General features: G+C 38.3%; 1 non-coding gene across 1 annotated transcript; it reads left to right on the forward strand.

Moving 5' to 3' along the window:
• The first annotated feature begins 227 nt into the window (after positions 1-227).
• Positions 228-334, forward strand: LOC145161988 (small nucleolar RNA R71). Its single transcript, XR_013738841.1, has one exon. It is a non-coding gene; the product is annotated as a small nucleolar RNA R71 (small nucleolar RNA).
• The last annotated feature ends 19,703 nt before the right edge of the window (positions 335-20,037 follow it).

The following is a 20,037-nucleotide window of genomic DNA, read 5'->3' on the forward strand; positions in this document are numbered from 1 at the left end:
CAAGCATGGCTAGTACAGCAGCCATTTCTTCAGAATGTCCTCCCCCAATGCCCTTAACGCCTTCATTCCTTGGATTGTGGTACTCACAAGAATGCTTTGCGAACTCTTCAATTAACTCCTTGACTTCACCCGAATTTTTCTTTGGAAGTGGTCCTTGAGAATCAAGGAGTTGCCTTGTCATGACATTAACCCCGTCATAAAAGATAGACACTTCTTGTTGTATATTGAGGTCGTTTTGAGGGCAATTTCTTAATAGTCCTTTATAACGTTCCCATGCCTCATAAAGTGACTCACCTGGATTTTGATCAAATTTGGCTATTGCCTTCTTGAGTTTAGATATCTTGGATGGTGGGCAGAATTGTTCTAAAAACTGCTCGCGCATTTGGGCCCAAGTAGTGATTGCACCAGGTGGATGTGCTTTCGACCAGTCTTTTGCAGCTCCTTTAAAAGTGACTGGTAGCATCCTTAGCAATACTGTCTCTCTAGGAACATCTGGGACATTAAAATAGTCTGCTATGTCATTTACCTCATCCAAATGTTTGTAATCATCCTCATGATCCTTTCCAGAAAATGGTACATCCCTAAGTGCAGTAAGGATGTGTCCTTTCAGCTCGAATGTGGCAGTTGCAGGATTTACAGGCTGCACTAGGCCAGGACCAGCATCATCTCTAATTCGCTTATTGTAAGCTCCCATGGACATATCCGCAATGTTTGCCATCTCGTTTTCTGGCTCACTCCTTTCTAATGCAAATTCAGGCTCGGATTCGTACTCGGATTCTTGTGGGTTAGTTATCTGATCAAAGCTCTCTTCGTTGCTTTTTTCCTTTGATGAAGTACTTGACTCTCCCGTGTTCTTCCCTTTCTTCTTCCCAAAAACTGACTTTAGATCTTTGAAAGGCGACTTCTTTGGCGTTTGGTTTACTCCTTCGTTCTTATCCGTCTTCTTGTGAATGGCCGACTCTGGATCTTCAAGTGGTGGCACCAAAGGTGTGTTGGAACCTCTGGTCATGAACTACTGCAAATAAACACAAATAAAAACGTAAAACTGAACGAAAACAGAAAAACAAAGAAAGAAAAATGACTGGATTCACGTCGTGAGCCTATAAAGCTCACGTCGTGAGTTCAGTTCTAAACAAAAAATTACTAAGCTGAAAAAAAAAATTTGCAGGTTTTACCCCACAAAAAGGATCGATTAACCTAAAGCAAATAAATCAACAATTAAATAAGTCGTTCCCCGGCAACGGCGCCAAAAACTTGATGCGTGCAAATAGCTACACCTAATTTTAAATTATTAACCTAACTAACTTAACTAACTAAATTGCACCTAGGCAGTGTACCTAGTCAAATTATAGAATAGTGTGGGTAAGTCTGGTGTCGATCACAGGGAACGGTTTTAACTAATTAATTTACCTACTACTAAGTTAACCTAAATTTCTAGCAAAGTATTGGTTTTTATCTAATTTTCCAAGTTTAGATGAACTTAATTCTTAACACAATTCAATCAATTAACAAATCACTTCTGTTAGTTCGAATCCACTTTCCCTCAATGGTTTATAAATTATTTATGACAATTCCTGTTGGTTACCAATTAAAACATTATTAGCAATTCAGTTCTAAATTTACTAATATCAAGTAATTCATGTAGATCTATGTATGGTCACACAATAGTTAACACATAATCAATTATTTAATAATATTGGAGCCATGTAAGATTGATTTGAAAAACATACTTATGGTCATAATACGAGTTCTCTAGTACAGCTTAATTCAATAGTTCAACTACTTATCTAAGATTGGTTCGATCTTAGCTCTAATAATTTAATGTTCACTAAATTACTAGGTATTCAAATTCATGCAGATTAATGGTCATTAACTACTCAGAATAAGACATTAAAGCAATCTAATATCAAATCAAGCATGCTAGGTATACCAATCAAACACAAGACATAACCAACAAGCAAAGTCTAGATTAATAGAATAAAACCATGAGTTCCAGCTTCATCTAGCTAACAGAAGCAGCTAGATTTAGTGGACATTCTAACAAATAAACACAAACAATCCATATTCAAAAACATATTAAAAGTACCAAACTAAATATAGAATTATGACTTCTTCTTCCTCCTTGGTGTTAAGAACAATTCCCAGGCCTTCTTTTTCTGTGATTTTAGACTTCTGGAACTTCTCTAAGCCAACCAACCTCCCTCAAGTCGTAGGGATCAAGGATATATATAGTTTTGGATTTTGCCCGATTCACGTCGTGAACTTTTAAGGTTCACCTCGTGAATCCAGTAGATATCCGTATTCAACACGAATTCCTGATCTGCGATGTTTATCTTCTAGAAGGCCTAACTCACGTCGTGAATATTTTAATACTCACCTCGTGAGAACGTATTTTTCTGAATTTCTTGTCTTTCAAGCCTTTAACCTCCAAAGTTCCATTCTTTGACGCTTTTAGTCCATTTTCTTCAAAATGTCTTCTTTTTGGCTGCAAAACATAATTTAACCTTATAAGTATCATTATTCCATGCAAATGACCAAAATATTAATTAAAATGTACTTAAATATTGCCTAAAAACATGTATAAATATGGCAATATCATGTGCGATGCGCTGCTACCGTGCCGACTCCTTCCCCTTCGATGAAGAGGTACCTGAAACAAAACTGAAAACTGTAAGCACGAAGCTTAGTGAGTTCCCCCATCATACCACATACCATACAACATACATATTGCCAGGAAATTATGGGGTGCCCGACCTACCCTGTCAGGCATTTCTGGGGTGCCCGACCTACCCATGTCAAGCAGTTCTGGGGTGCTTGGCCTACCTTGTCTGGCAATTCTGGGGTGCCCGACCTACCCTCAGGTCCTTACGACCGTGTCACGGGGACTATTCCCCTACTGCTACTATCACATATCATCATATCATGCTAGCACATAAAACATATCAGGTAGTAGTAACCTAGATAATTATCACAAAGACAATCATCTAACATACAATTCCTACTAGTGGGCTGACATTGTGGCCGTAGACCCACCGCTACTGGAAGGTAACTCACCTCAATGTCGTGAAGCGTCTGAATTGTCCTCGACGCTGGAATCAACTCCTCTCAAACTCCTACACATAACATCCTTCCTTAATTACTATTTCATACTCTTAACTCTTTCAAGGGTCAACTCAAGTCAATTCAAATTCAGGGTCAACACCCTGGTCAAAGCCAACTTTTGGTCAAAGTCAACATCTGGTTGACTCAACTCGCCGAGTTGGTCCACCAACTCGTCGAGTTCCATAATCCACTAACATCTTGGTACTTCGCTCCTACTCTTTGAGTCTTTCAAAACCTCGTCGAGTTCTCCTTCATACGGAATCGGGACCTTTAGCCAATGACTCGCCGAGTTCATCCTTGGACTCGTCGAGTCCTTCTTCATATACATGGGTACATTACCCTGAACTCGTCGAGTCCTTTGATCTTCAAGTCCATACTCACGTTCATCTTGTTGAGTCCTCTCCTAGACTCAACCAGATTCCTCAAAAACAGTAAAGGTCGGGGAACCTGTTGGGTCTAATTGTGTTGCGTCATCGGCTTATGTTTTGTATCCGGATTGGGCCTGTCCATCCTGATTATCTAGTAGGGTTATACTATAAATAATGCATGCATGTATGCATTAGAAAAGTGTTGATTATTACGTTTATTGTTTTTGTAACCCTAAACACCTCTACAGTCGAAGTTCTTAATCGAGCTCTTCTGAGGTGTTAAAGCATTAGTCATACGACATATTCAAAGCCATTCTTGTGTTCATAATTACGTTCTTTATCGTTTTCCTGCATAGAATCTAACGATCCTAATTGAACTTCAACAATTGGTATCAGATAAGGAGACTGTGTGATCAATACACATTCCTTCTGTATTCAGAATTCTTTAGGGTTTCCGCTTTTATCGTAAAAATAGAAGTCGTCTTCTACATATCGACGGCAACTCTGTTTTAGATAAAACCCTAATCTCAAGTTTACAGGTCTGATTCTGGCAGCTCACCATGTCTCACGAAGATTCGCAATCAAATCCCATCAACATCTCAAACAGCATTGGATCCACTACCAGGATTCCCATTCTTTACACTCAAGACTATGAAGTATGGGCGCATCACTTTGAAGATTACATGGTTGGATCTGAAGACAATGGCTATCTCATCTGGGAAGCTATCACGCTTGGGCCGTTTGTTCACTCAGGAACGAACACGACAGTTAAGTCCCAAAAGGAATATAACAAGCTGGTGGCGGATGTAGATAAGATGCCACAGGATGAGAAAGACAAGTTGTTGTGTAATGTGAAGGCCATGAGAATGATCAGATTCGCCTTGCAATCTGACACTTTTCGGTTGGTTGGTTCATGCACGACGGCCAAAGAAATATGGGATAGGTTGAAAGAACTTTATTCAACCGATGAAGATCTAGAACACTCCATTCAAACCTTGCTGCTGTCAGAATTTGGAGTTTTCGAACAGAAACCAGAAGAAAAATTCATACAAACTTTCGATCGGTTCAATCATCTCCTAAGTAAGATGATCAAGCATGGAATAGAAAGAAAGTTGATCGAGCAGAAGGTGACCTTCATGAACGGACTGAGACCAGAATGGATGGCTGTGGTTTCAACCGTGAAAGCACATGAACAGTTTAAATCTTACTCGCTAGCGAAACTTGTGGGAATAATTAAGTCCCATGAGAATGTAGTAACAAAAGAAGCGAAGATAGTTTCTGGTGTGGGATCGCTGGCCCTTGTCTCAAAAGGAAAAAGCATTGCAGAAGAAGAAGATGAGTCTCATATGTCTGAGTGTGACCTTACAAGCGAGGAGTATGCTATGATGGTCACCAATCCAAAGAAGTTTGCACGAAGAAAATTTCCTGTCAACAAGAACCGAAACTGGCAGGGAAGTTATAGCTCTGAGAAGGTGAAGGATGAAGCGAAAAATTCTTCTCAAAAGGATGAAGAAAAGAAGGAGAGCAAGCTTGCAGGAGACTCTGGGTTCGACTGCAATTACTGTCACGGCAAGAACCACTTTGCCAAAGATTGCATGCTAAGGAAAATGGCTGAGAAAAGAGATGGTGAAGATGATGAGGTGTACTACATGCGCAAGTTGGAAGAGATCAAGAAAAAGAAGGCTACTAACAGTTCTATGAATGCCTTGATTGTGTAGGAGAATGCAGATGAAGATGAGTTTGGTGGCGTTGAAGTTTGGTCAACTGATTCTGAAGATGAAGAGGTGAGAAAGCCCACTCATGGAAGGGCTTATGTGGAAAAGGATGTAGGTTCGGCTGGAAGATGTTTGATGGTCACAGCTGGTGCATCAACCGAAAGTGCAAGTGAGGAACCGAACCTGACTGAGAACAAATGTTTTGCAGCCAAGCCCATGAGTGAGAAGATCAACGACTGTGATCGGCTGATCAAAAAGGTACAACTCATCCTTGAATCACTTAAAGTTCCAGTAATAGATTATGAAGAAGAATTAAATGAATTAAAATTTAAATTTTTTAACCTAAGTGGTAGTCTCATGCAAACTCACTTAGCGAATTCTAACCTAACTGACCAACTCAGCAGGGTGTCTTCAAAAAGTGAGGAGAGAAGGATGTGGATTGAGTTGAAGGAGGCGGAATTAAATAGAGCTAGGGATGAAAGTATTTATTTGCAAAGAGACAATTTAAAGTTTTTAAAACAAAGGAATGTTTTTTGTTTAATTGCTAAGAGCTTATATACTAATATTGCTCAATTGCATTTAAGTTGTGAGATAGGGAAGAAGATTCATAAGATGATCTTACCCTTCCTTGAATTTAAGGAGGATGAGGTCATTGCTGAGTGTGAATCAATAGTGTCATTAGAAGAGACATCCATTTCTTACAAAATTGGACTGGACAAGATAGAAACCTTCATCGATTCTAAGGAACATAAATGTATGCTCAAAAATCTTTTAGATGAGAATGATAGGTTAAAAATTAAGTCTGAAACTGTTCAATCATTTGACTTATCAAACGCAAAATTAATTTCAGAAAATAAAATAAACTTAGATAATACGTCTGAATTTGATGAGGAAAGTGAGATGAGCGAAATCTCAGTGGAAGACGTAGTTGATTGCTCTGAGTTCATGAAGAGCGAAACCGAAAATGAGAAACCTCTCATATCTGAAAATTCGGTTGAATTCACTCGCCTGTCAAAAGAAAAGCCACAGAAACTCAAAGAAAAAGCTATCGTCTATCAAAAGGTTCAAACAGTACCAAATCAGGTCTATGCAGTTACTGGTATCACTGCAAAACAAACGGCAGAGTTAAAAATCCTGGTCGACAAAGACAACGCTGAAGGGTGTGACGACTTCTTCTGGGCAGCCCATATTGACAACGCGGACGAAACCGTAGGCTTATCTGAGCAAACTTCATGGAGGGTTAAAGGAAGATACGTTGCTGAACCCATCAACAAACCCTCGAGTTTCGACAAACCAAGCACAAGTGGAACTAAAGAAATCCCTGAAGAACCAATGAAAGAACCGAATGTTCCAACTAAGACAACTGAAACTCAAAAGGAGAAGCCAAAGGCTAGCTTCAATATCCACAAATCGCAGAAGGAGTTAGCTGAACAGAAACGCTTAAGAAATCATAGATGCATGAAGAAAATGAATGAGCAAAAACGTCATTGGCAATCTCAAAATCCCACCTACGTTCCTCCAAAGAAAGAATCAATTGATAAAGGAAAGGAAAAACTGAAAGGAAAAGAAATTTTCAGTCCAAATTCCTACTATTCCAAATCTCAGAACCGAACATCAACTTTCGGTTCCAAAACTAGCACGCCGAACCGAATGTCAAGTTTCGGTCCAAACGTCAAGGTTAACAACCAAACGCCTACTTTCGGTCCCAACAATGGCACTCAGAACCGAAAGTCAAGTTTCGGTCCCAAATTTAGTTTCGGTCCTTCCAACTCACAAAGCAAATCAAATTCAATGAAGGATATCAAAGGAAAGGGATTGCTTGATTCTGAGTTCCATAATAAGAAAAAGTCAGCTAACCCGAGGATTCAAAAGAAAACACCAAAACCATCTAACAACACATCATCTAATACACCAAAGTTTAAACATGATAAATCTAAAATCAAGGTATATACCATCAAAAGAAAAGATCAATCCACTCTAGTAAAACGAACATATCTGGTTGATGTTTCTATTGCAATTCCTTTTTCTGTGAAAAACCCACCAGGACCCAAGAAACTTTGGGTTCCTAAATCTGCTTGAATTTTCAGGTGATACGTGACGAGCAGTTCGATGATGAATGGTATATAGACAGTGGCTGCTCGCGTCACATGACAGGAAGAAAGGAAGAGCTGAGGGAGTTTCGGTCCCTAAAGGATGGTGGATGTGTGAAGTATGGCAATAACTCGTATGGAATAATCAAACGATATGGGATGATAACCAACGGTGATTTCTCGATTCGAAAAGTAGTGTATGTGGAAGGATTGCATCATAACCTCATTAGTGTATCACAATTAGTTGTGGGAACAGGCTTGAAAGTTTCATTTGATGATGAGGGCTCTGAGATAATTGAGAAGCTATCCAAAAAGGTCCTGTTGAAGTCTGAACGCAAGGGGGAGATGTTGAGACATCCCCATTTTCACGGCCAGAAAAGACCGATTTTTGTTTATGCTTTATAAAAATCAGAGTACTTCTTTTAATAAAAATGTTGCGGAATTTGTTCCCAGTAAAACATGAAAAATACGTTATCAAAGCATTTCCGAATAAATGTATTTTTATTCAGTTAAAACATTTGGGATGTCATCGTCAATACAGAAACATAAGCATAAACAGAACTTACATTCATTTACACTAGTGATCTACATCTCTTTTAAATCTCTCAGTGCAAAGTAGCTTCGTATCGACACCTGTGATACAAATAAGTTGGAGTGGGTCAGGTTGGGAAACCTGGTGAGTACATAGGGTTTTCAACCCACAATAATATAATTATTATATTTAAACATCAAACAATCAACCCGATTACCCATCCCCGTTATCTTCTTTAATATTCCTTAAAGAATTATCTTAAGGGTCATCTCCTATATCATATTTACCTCTCATCTTTCTACCTCACATTTCCTTTTATGCTCGTTCCTAAGGCATGAATACGTAGTTACAACGTCGCCTGAATTCGTAATTCATAGTAAGGGTTAGAGTATCATCGCATGAATATACAGTCACCACATCACCTGGACTCGTAATTCATCACCTATAGGTTATAAGTCTGCTGGTGTTTCCACGGGTTGTCTAGAATATTCCGTGGTCGCCATCTATACTCTAGTAGATGACTACATCTCCAAATTGTCGGACAAGGTTATAGTATCTTTCATCCTACATCACCGATTCATCATCACCTATCCATCACCTAATTATCATCACCTTCCTATCATCACCTATCTCTCATCATTTTATTTCATCACACACCAACTATTTCATCTACCCATGTTTTATCCCAACGTATTTGTAGATATAAAATAAATATATATTTAAATCATTTAAAACATGTATAAAATCATTCATCCATCATAGACAGCAAGTATTCAGATAATATGCACACATAGCACGTAATTTATATAAAATACTTCATATCTATGTGTAAGATGAAAGGGACCATGCACTCACCTGTTAAAGTGATGATTCCAAACTCAGACAGCGCTTCGTTACTCTTAAAACAATTTCCTTCGACAAAACCTAGTATCAATACCACTAGGGTTTAGTCTAACGTTAACCGCGACTAATTAATAGTCTAACTATTATTATTATTATTATTATTATATAAGCGTTAAACAACACTCTTATATAACTCATAATATTATCCCAAATAATTGTTTTAAGGTCCTAATAATGTTACTATAATTAATTAGAAGTTATATTAAAAATAGCGTAGGCGTAGCTCACTTACAGCGAGTTTTTATTAAAAACCGGGCTTCGCTGGAGCAGCGTTTCCGAGCCGAAAGCTTTTCTTCTCGGAGCCGTCGGGCGCTCCGGGGCTTTCTTCTCGTGCTAGGGAGGTTCCCTAGACTTGGGAGGGGTTTAGGGAGGTTAGAGAGAAGTTAGAGAGGGAAAGAAAGGTTTGAAGGTGTGAGGAAATTATGAAGAGTTCATCTCTTATTTATAGGAATTCTATAGTAAAGTAGTCTCCAAGCTTCGTCCGTAACTTTCGCATACGAGCTCCGTTTTTGTCTGTCTTTTTACCGTTGAGTTCCTATTAATGAGATCTTCAACTCTCATTTAGACCTCGTTGGCTAATTCTCATTCTATCTCGGATTTACAAAACTGTATCGAATTCGCCGCGCTCGAAAAGTAGAGACTAAGCTTCGTCCATAACTTTCGCATACAAGCTCCGTTTTTGTCTGTCTTTTTACCGTTGAGTTCCTATTAATGAGATCTTCAACTCTCATTTAGACCTCGTTGGCTAATTCTCATTCTATCTTGGATTTACAAAACTGTATCGAATTCGCCGCGCTCGAAAAGTAGAGACTAAGCTTCGTCCATAACTTTCGCATACGAGCTCCGTTTTTGTCTGTCTTTTTACCTTTGAGTTCCTATTAATGAGATCTTCAACTCTCATTTAGGTCACGTAAGCCAAAAACCGCTCGAACAAAAATTCGAGTTTCGGGCTGTACACTACTAAGCCGAAACTTCGAAAAATCATAACTTCCTCATACGAAGTCAGATTTGGGCGTTCTTTTTATGGACGCTCTCGGTTTAACATTTTCTACGACTTTTGTTTAGATCACTAAGGCTAAAAGTCACTCCATCGTAAATTCACTATTTACGATTCCCGGTGTCGTGCCGGTTTTGCCGTAAAACTTCGACGGGCCATAACTTCTTCATTATAACTCGGATTTCGGAGTTCTTTATATGTACGGAAACCTTGAGAAATATTCTACAACTTGGTTAAGATTATTTATTATAAATAATCTTTTGCCGAAAATTCGTTTTCGACACTCATTGCCTCTAAATTGACTAGCCCGGATCTACGGGCGTTACAATTATCTCCCCCTTAGGATGATTACGTCCCGGAATCATCAACGAAACAGGGTTGTATAATGACTCCATACGTTATCTCTTCATCCTAGGTATTAATCGTAACTTCTATGTTCCTTCAAATGTGTATCTAACTCTTGGTCTTCTTGACTACAAGCGGTGCTCGAACTTGCACCTGCTCGTTAGACTCCAAACTATGACATTCGAGTCACAATCTCGATCCTTGATGGAGACTCCTTCTTCTTCTTAGAAAGCTTAAGATAAGCTCCTCTGTTACTACAACGTACCGATGTGTCATATTCTAATGACCTCTCATCGTGTGCTTAAACTCAAATCTCTTAGAGTTAAATTCAAGAACAGACTATACCTTCCTTCATGTTCTATTGTGACATAATCACATCTTAAAACTTAGTATCTCTAGCTACAAGCCTTTTTAGCGACAATCGCGATACTTCTATTGATCGCTTTGATTTCAATCTTTTGGTTTAAGTCGGACGCTACATCAAACTTGGTTCTCTGAACCACGTAACCTACTTATCGTAGTCGAACTCAATTTGATATGACCACTAGGGTCGGAATAACAATCATCTTCGATGGTAACGACATACGCGAATAAAACGAAATCAATTACTAGCTTCTTGGTAACCTTGTGACTTTCCCTGATCCAAGCGTGAGTCCTGTGCTTCCGGTAGTATAGGCCTCTACTACCATTCACACCTACTCATACTCGTCCCAAGTATTGTCTCGTAGTTCCCCAAGTTATTATCACAAAAACAATTTTAACACATACAAATGTGTCCAAACAATCATATAATTTTTCCTAGACTCTACTAGGACTTCTTCCATGCGTATCTTTGATCGTCAATTCTGCTTCAACTCGGTTGGTGGTGGAAACTCCATACGATGGGGCAACTTCAGGAATTACACCAATCGTTCCATCATCCTGCCGATCGAAGGTGTACTTCGGACGTACCGTACTCCTCTAAACGTACCGCTTGACATTTTCTAAAGCCAAGATACCACTCTTACAATATCTTCCGATAGGTGTCATTCACTATCATAATCCTTTTCATTTCCTCTATTTACTCAATTCTCTATGAGTCTTTCACCATGACGTTATTTTCATGGAAGCATGCATTCATTGCATCGAGACGAGAATATAAATAGAGAAGATTTAGACGCGTAATCCTGCTTATTACGCTGAAAAGTTACATGCCAGTTCTAATACCGTATTTAAACGTTTAGAAATCTGAACACATAAATTTTCCAGATCCGGTCGGCAACAGACCATAGATCCGATCAAACGATAACATCATAAAACATCACAATCATTTAGCACATAAAGCAATTTAGGCATCTTCCCTAAATGAGCTAGTGCTCGTGTCTATTTAGGTGTACTTTCCTAAAATTTATTAGACACACTCCTCACCATCATTGCTTAGCATTCTAAGTTTAAGTCTAGAAATAAATCCATATTCCTAGTTCGCTTAAACTAATGCTCTGATACCAACTGAGACATCCCCATTTTCACGGCCAGAAAAGACCGATTTTTGTTTATGCTTTATAAAAATCAGAGTACTTCTTTTAATAAAAATGTTGCGGAATTTGTTCCCAGTAAAACATGAAAAATACGTTATCAAAGCATTTCCGAATAAATGTATTTTTATTCAGTTAAAACATTTGGGATGTCATCGTCAATACAGAAACATAAGCATAAACAGAACTTACATTCATTTACACTAGTGATCTACATCTCTTTTAAATCTCTCAGTGCAAAGTAGCTTCGTATCGACACCTGTGATACAAATAAGTTGGAGTGGGTCAGGTTGGGAAACCTGGTGAGTACATAGGGTTTTCAACCCACAATAATATAATTATTATATTTAAACATCAAACAATCAACCCGATTACCCATCCCCGTTATCTTCTTTAATATTCCTTAAAGAATTATCTTAAGGGTCATCTCCTATATCATATTTACCTCTCATCTTTCTACCTCACATTTCCTTTTATGCTCGTTCCTAAGGCATGAATACGTAGTTACAACGTCGCCTGAATTCGTAATTCATAGTAAGGGTTAGAGTATCATCGCATGAATATACAGTCACCACATCACCTGGACTCGTAATTCATCACCTATAGGTTATAAGTCTGCTGGTGTTTCCACGGGTTGTCTAGAATATTCCGTGGTCGCCATCTATACTCTAGTAGATGACTACATCTCCAAATTGTCGGACAAGGTTATAGTATCTTTCATCCTACATCACCGATTCATCATCACCTATCCATCACCTAATTATCATCACCTTCCTATCATCACCTATCTCTCATCATTTTATTTCATCACACACCAACTATTTCATCTACCCATGTTTTATCCCAACGTATTTGTAGATATAAAATAAATATATATTTAAATCATTTAAAACATGTATAAAATCATTCATCCATCATAGACAGCAAGTATTCAGATAATATGCACACATAGCACGTAATTTATATAAAATACTTCATATCTATGTGTAAGATGAAAGGGATCATGCACTCACCTGTTAAAGTGATGATTCCAAACTCAGACAGCGCTTCGTTACTCTTAAAACAATTTCCTTCGACAAAACCTAGTATCAATACCACTAGGGTTTAGTCTAACGTTAACCGCGACTAATTAATAGTCTAACTATTATTATTATTATTATTATTATTATTATTATTATATAAGCGTTAAACAACACTCTTATATAACTCATAATAATATCCCAAATAATTGTTTTAAGGTCCTAATAATGTTACTATAATTAATTAGAAGTTATATTAAAAATAGCGTAGGCGTAGCTCACTTACAGCGAGTTTTTATTAAAAACCGGGCTTCGCTGGAGCAGCGTTTCCGAGCCGAAAGCTTTTCTTCTCGGAGCCGTCGGGTGCTCCGGGGCTTTCTTCTCGTGCTAGGGAGGTTCCCTAGACTTGGGAGGGGTTTAGGGAGGTTAGAGAGGGAAAGAAAGGTTTGAAGGTGTGAGGAAATTATGAAGAGTTCATCTCTTATTTATAGGAATTCTATAGTAAAGTAGTCTCCAAGCTTCGTCCGTAACTTTCGCATACTAGCTCCGTTTTTGTCTGTCTTTTTACCGTTGAGTTCCTATTAATGATATCTTCAACTCTCATTTAGACCTCGTTGGCTAATTCTCATTCTATCTCGGATTTACAAAACTGTATCGAATTCGCCGCGCTCGAAAAGTAGAGACTAAGCTTCGTCCATAACTTTCACATACGAGCTCCGTTTTTGTCTGTCTTTTTACCGTTGAGTTCCTATTAATGAGATCTTCAACTCTCATTTAGACCTCGTTGGCTAATTCTCATTCTATCTTGGATTTACAAAACTGTATCGAATTCGCCGCGCTCGAAAAGTAGAGACTAAGCTTCGTCCATAACTTTCGCATACGAGCTCCGTTTTTGTCTGTCTTTTTACCGTTGAGTTCCTATTAATGAGATCTTCAACTCTCATTTAGTTCGCGTAAGCCAAAAACCGCTCGAACAAAAATTCGAGTTTCGGGCTGTACACTGCTAAGCCGAAACTTCAAAAAATCATAACTTCCTCATACGAAGTCAGATTTGGGCGTTCTTTTTATGGACGCTCTCGGTTTAACGTTTTCTACGACTTTTGTTTAGATCACTAAGGCTAAAAGTCGCTCCATCATAAATTCACTATTTACGATTCCCGGTGTCGTGTCGGTTTTGCCGTAAAACTTCGACGAGCCATAACTTCTTCGTTATAACTCGGATTTCGGAATTCTTTATATGTACGGAAACCTTGAGAAATATTCTACAACTTGGTTAAGATTATTTATTATAAATAATCTTTTGCCGAAAATTCGTTTTCGACACTCATTGCCTCTAAATTGACTAGCCCGGATCTACGGGCGTTACAGATGTATCCTTTAAATCTCAACCCAATTCGAGGAAAACCAGCTATATGTCTGCTATCAAAAGCGAACACTGATGAAAGCTGGTTGTGGCATCGACGGCTATCGCACCTGAACTTTAAAGACATTAATAAGTTGGTGCTTAGTGATCATGTTCGAGGCCTTCCTCTTCTCAAGTTTGACAAGGAACATCTGTGTGCAGCGTGTGAGATGGGAATACAAAGCAGAAAGAGCCATCCTACACGAATCAATACAAAGATTGTTGAAGCTCTTGAACTTCTACACATTGACTTATGTGGACCTTCGGCTATCGAAAGCTTAGGTGGTAGTAAGTTTATTCTTGTCATTGTAGATGATTTTTCACGCTTCACCTGGGTTTTCTTTCTTAAACAGAAATCAGATGCTACTCCCAAGTTGAAGACATTTATCAAGCAAGTGGAAGTGCAGCTGAGAAAGACGGTGAGGAATATCATAAGCGACAATGGGCTGGAATTCAAGAATAAGGAATTTGAGGACTTTCTGGCTGACAAGGGAATCTCTCACAACTTTTCGGCCCCTTATACACCACAACAGAATGGGATTGTTGAAAGACGAAATCGTTCTTTATGTGAGGCAGCCAGAACCATGCTAAGCTTCGCTTCCCTTCCGTTATACTTCTGGGCTGATGCAGTTGCAACCGCGTGCTACACTCAGAACCGATCCTTGCTCAACAAAAGATTCTCAATCACTCCATATGAGATTCTGAACAATAGAAAGCCCAACGTCAAATTTTTCCACGTATTCGGTTCCCGGTGCTTTATTTTCAATTCTAAAGAGAACCGAAATAAGTTTGACGTCAAAGCCGATGAGGGAATCTTTCTGGGTTATTCGCTAACGTCAAAGGCATACAAAGTGTTGAACAAACGCTCCAAACGAATTGAAGAAACATATTATGTGACCTTTGACGATCAGTACATGAAGAAAGTTCAAAGAAGCGAAAGTGACTTAGAGGAAATATTTCCTGAATCAGGACAAGTCTCGGTTCCAATATCCAACTTGTTTGAAGAGTACATTCGGTTATTCGATGAACCAGATAAAGCAGCTCACTCAGAGGCGAAAGCAGCAGACAACAAAATCGATAATCTCAAAAAGATCATAGATGAAGCTGCCAAAGAAATGGAAAGTGAACCTCCTAAATCGACAGGTAGTCAACCCTCCACTGACTCTTCAAACAGCGGCTCCATTGACGCAAAGGGAGAGATTGTTGGGTCTAATTGTGTTGCGTCATGGGCTTATGTTTTGTATCCGGATTGGGCCTGTCCATCCGTGATTGTCTAGTAGGGTTATACTATAAATAATGCATGCATGTATGCATTAGAAAAGTGTTGATTATTACGTTTATTGTTTTTGTAACCCTAAACACCTCTACAGTCGAAGTTCTTAATCGAGCTCTTCTGAGGTGTTAAAGCATTAGTCATACGACATATTCAAAGCCATTCTTGTGTTCATAATTACGTTCTTTATCGTTTGCCTGCATAGAATCTAACGATCCTAATTGAACTTTGGTTCAACAATTATAAATGAAATGTTTTGATTCTTCATGGAGATATGGAGTTAAGCATATAAGAGAATCATATATTGAGTAAAAATATCTGAAGGATTTATGTTATTTAATAGATTTTGAGGTACCAAAAGTGAGAGTTGAGACGAGATTTCAAGGACTAGAAACTAGCTCATCCAAACCGATTCAAGGTGAGTAATTCTAACTTTAACATATATGTGGAACCTTGTGATGTTTTAGTGAATAAGTTGTATGACTGATTAACGTGTTTCAATGAGATTAATACACCATATAACGAGTTACTTATGGTGTTAAAAAAAGAGTAACACATACCACATAACGAGTTCCTAGTGGTGTTGATAAATGGGAAAGTAGATATAACATAAAAAGTTACTTGTGACAATACTCAACGTATTTGGTAAGCTTCATAATGAGTTACTTGATGGCAATACCCATAAGATTAAACGAGTTTTTTACAACATAGAGTTGGTGTCATGAATTATGTGAACATTATGAGCTATTATGGTGTTATGTGTTGGATTGTTGTTGATGAGTTATGTTTATTCATTTATTATAGTTGAATTATTCACTAAGCTTTATGGATTACCCTTTTGACTATTTTTAGGCTTACGGGTCTAGTGCCTTCACTGGGGGAAAAGCTATAGTAGAAAGATAGAAGACCGGGAATAGTGTATAGTTTTGTGTTGTATGAAAACTTTGTAATTAATACCCTACTTGGCTCATAGTTTTGTGTTGTATGAAAAATTTGTAATACCCTACTTGGATCATGGTTATAACTATGTTGTGTATTTTTGATAACTACTTGTAGTATGTAGCGTTAATATTAAAATACATTGATTATTCTGAAACATAAATTAAAAATGTGAAAAAACTCGGGTGTATTTATGTGTTAATTGTAGGACGTTACATCACGTGCTTGCTTTGAAAGGGATATCTTTACACCTCATTTCCTTTGTTCAATTTTTTTTATTTCCTCTTTTGCATCTGTGACATCCCTAATTTCACGGTCAGAAAATACCGATTTGTTTATGGTTTATTTAAAAATTAGAGTATCCTTTTGAAGAATAATATTGCGGAATTTGTTCCCAAAATATGACAAAGATATTATCAAAGCATTTCCAAACAAATGTATTTTAATTATATTAAAAACATTTGTAATGCCCAGTTTCTGCTTGGAGAAGTAAGGAAAGGCTTGGAGGTTCAAGAAGAAGGCAGTAGATCCAGAGTCTTGGTTGCATTTCTAGCTTGTTTGAGGTAAAAAGCTTCAACCTTGACTTTCCATTTGTTAGATTTTCTTTAGGGCTTGAATCTTGTCATTTTCTTTAGTGATGACTTCATATCTTGAGCCATGGAGGGTTCTCATGGCATAAAGGTGCCAACTTTATGGCCATGGGAGCCCCATGCACCTTGTAGACTTCATTCTTGGGTCTTTTGTGCTTGAAGACCCATGCATGGACATAAAGTTCGTGACTTTACGTGTTATATCGATCCTAGGAGGTCAGATCTACCCTTTGGATGCAATGAGCTCGACAGAAATCGATTGTATGGACATGGACTTTTGGGGACTCGCCGAGTTGTTCATAGGACTCGGCGAGTCGGGTAATGGTTCTGTTGATAATAAAACAGAGATGACGAATGCGGAATATCAAGAACAATCAGAATCAATCACCATAATATGCAAGTAATCTGATAAAGGTTTTTGTGTATTTTGATTATCTCATGAACGTACAGAGAAAAACCCTAATCTGGTGAAAAAGCTTACACCAAAAGTAAACCTAATGATTATTTATAGGGAACAATAAATATATACCATAAATATAAAATAAATGCCTTAGAATAGCTCGATTAAGAACTTCTACTGTAAAGGCATCGTAGGGAATCATAAAATGATTAACCCTAAAAAGGCTTCCCTAAATAACCAAATATGCCAAATCAGTTTCAATATCTCAAATACTCAACAATCTCCCCCTAGATTTTGAAACTGATGAAGATCACGATTTCCGATCTTCTTGGCATTTCTCCCCCTAAATTGTGAGAATCATCAGTACATGGGGTCTTCAAAGCGAGAGAAATAAGAATAATCTTCCAAATGCGAACTCCCCTTTGAATAATCATCACTCCCCCTTGAATCTTCAACAAATACCATGGAGAGAATCCGGAAAGTTAAAAAGAATCACCAACAATCTTCAAAACCCGTCAGAAATGATGAAACAAATCCCTTTTAGAATAAACCCAATCTTCAAAAAAATTAAAACCGAAAAATAATAAAAAAAATAATTTTGTATTTTCCGATATTTAAATTTATACAAAAGAATAGAATAAGAAGCAATTTATTTTAGAAGGGTTTGAAAAGAATAAGACCAAAAAAAAGGGATAAGAAGTGAAAATATTTTGGAAAGAAGGGGAAAAGGTGGCAAAATCCTAAAAATATTATGAAATATTGGGATATGGGGATAAATCTGTCAAGCCATACAAACTTCGGGGACAGGAAATGAAAAGTTACCCATTAGCTTCATTGAATCAGAATAACACGCTTTTGACTTGTGAAGGTAAATGGAAACTGCCAATTGGTTCAAACTCAAGGGACCGAAACTATAAAAAGGCTGAAGTTTCATTGAACCAGATTACTTTTGGTGTAAGCTTTTCCAAAGAAATGGAAAGTGAACCTCCTAAATCGACAGGTAGTCAACCCTCCATTGACTCTTCAAACAGCGGCTCAATGTTCAAGGGGGAGAGTTTATCAGCACAAAAGACAACCGAAATGTCTTTCGAGGGGGAGAATCCAATTCCTTCCCCAACTCATAAAGATCCAGGCGAGGGGGACCATACAATTCCAAAACCACCCAATAATAGTCCATTCGAGGGGGAGAATCCAACTCCCACAGAGGATGCACACTCTGATTCTGACATAGGTTTCGTTTCGCCAGTCGAGGGGGAGAAAGAGAATGCAACTGACGAAGGTGATCAATCAGAACTTGAAGAGGAAGTTAATGCAGAGTTGGATCCAGCCTATGACCCAAATTATCCTCCTTTAGTAAAATGGACCAAGGATCATCCCAAAGCACAAATCATTGGTGAATCATCTGAGAAAGTTCTCACTCGTTCTCAATTGAAAGCGAAACAAACTGCATTATTCTCCAAAGTTGAATTTTATATGTTTAATTCGTTTATCTCCAAAGTCGAACCGAAAACTGTTAATGTTGCACTTGATCATTCCGATTGGGTTCAGGCAATGCAAGATGAGCTTCATGAGTTCGAACGCAATCGAGTTTGGAGGCTGATTCCCACACCAAAGGATGCTTCAGTGGTTGGCTTGAAATGGGTCTTCAGGAATAAATTGGACAAAGAAGGGAATGTTATTGGAAACAAGGCTCGATTAGTAGTAAAAGGATATTGCCAAGAGGAAGGAATACACTATGAGGAAACCCTCGCTCCTGTAGCAAGGTTGGAATCTGTTAGAATCTTTCTGGCATATGCTGCTCATAAAAACTTCGAAGTTTTCCAAATGGATGTAAAATGCGCTTTCCTGAATGGAGAACTAGAAGAAACGGTGTATGTTGAGCAACCTCCCGGGTTCGTGAACGAGAAATTTCCTGATCATTGCTATGTGCTGGATAAAGCTGTATATGGTTTAAAGCAAGCACCAAGGGCCTGGTATGAAACTTTAACTCGCTTTCTGAAAATGTCGAAATTTAAGCAAGGTTCGGTTGACCCAACCTTCTTCCGAAAGAAAGAAGGTGAACATCTAATGATAGTTCAGATTTATGTCGATGACATCATCTTCGGCTCCACGAATCCTAGCTTAACGGCTGAATTCAGGAAGTTGATGGAGACTAAGTTTGAAATGAGCGCAATGGGTCCGATTAATTTTTTCCTTGGTTTGAATATTAGACAGGGACCAGAAGGTATCTTTATCAACCAGGAGGCCTACACAAAGAACTTGCTGACGAAATTCGGTATGATGGGAGATTCGAAAGTGAAGGTTCCTATGGCATTTGGAACTAAGTTAACACCTTCTCTGGAAAAACCTGTTGTTGACATAACACTATATCGACAAATGATAGGGTCCCTTATGTATCTAACAGCTAGTAGACCGGACATTATGTTTTCTGTTTGTTATTGTGCCAGGTTTCAAGCTAATCCAAGAGAACCTCACATGGTGGCGGTGAAAAATATTTTCCGTTACCTGAAACGAACCTCATCTCTCGGTCTCTGGTACCCTGCTAGATCTGGATTCTTCATTCAAGCTTTTTCTGATGCTGATCTTGGAGGATGTGGTCTAGACCGAAAGAGCACTACAGGTGGATGCCAATTCCTTGACGGTAAACTTGTTAGCTGGCAGTCCAAGAAGCAAACCTACGTGTCACTTTCAACAGCCGAAGCTGAGTATATAGCTGCAGCATCCTGTACTTCTCAAGTAATATGGTTTCAAAGTCAACTAAGAGATTACGGGCTGAGTATGAAGAAGATTCCTCTCTATTGTGACTCAGAAAGTGCAATAAGAATATGTCACCATCCAGTGCAACACT

The sequence above is a fragment of the Lactuca virosa genome, chromosome 2, assembly GCF_052849685.1.
Source record: "Lactuca virosa cultivar CGN04683 chromosome 2, Lactuca_virosa_CGN04683_v6, whole genome shotgun sequence".
Lineage (NCBI taxonomy): Eukaryota > Viridiplantae > Streptophyta > Magnoliopsida > Asterales > Asteraceae > Lactuca > Lactuca virosa.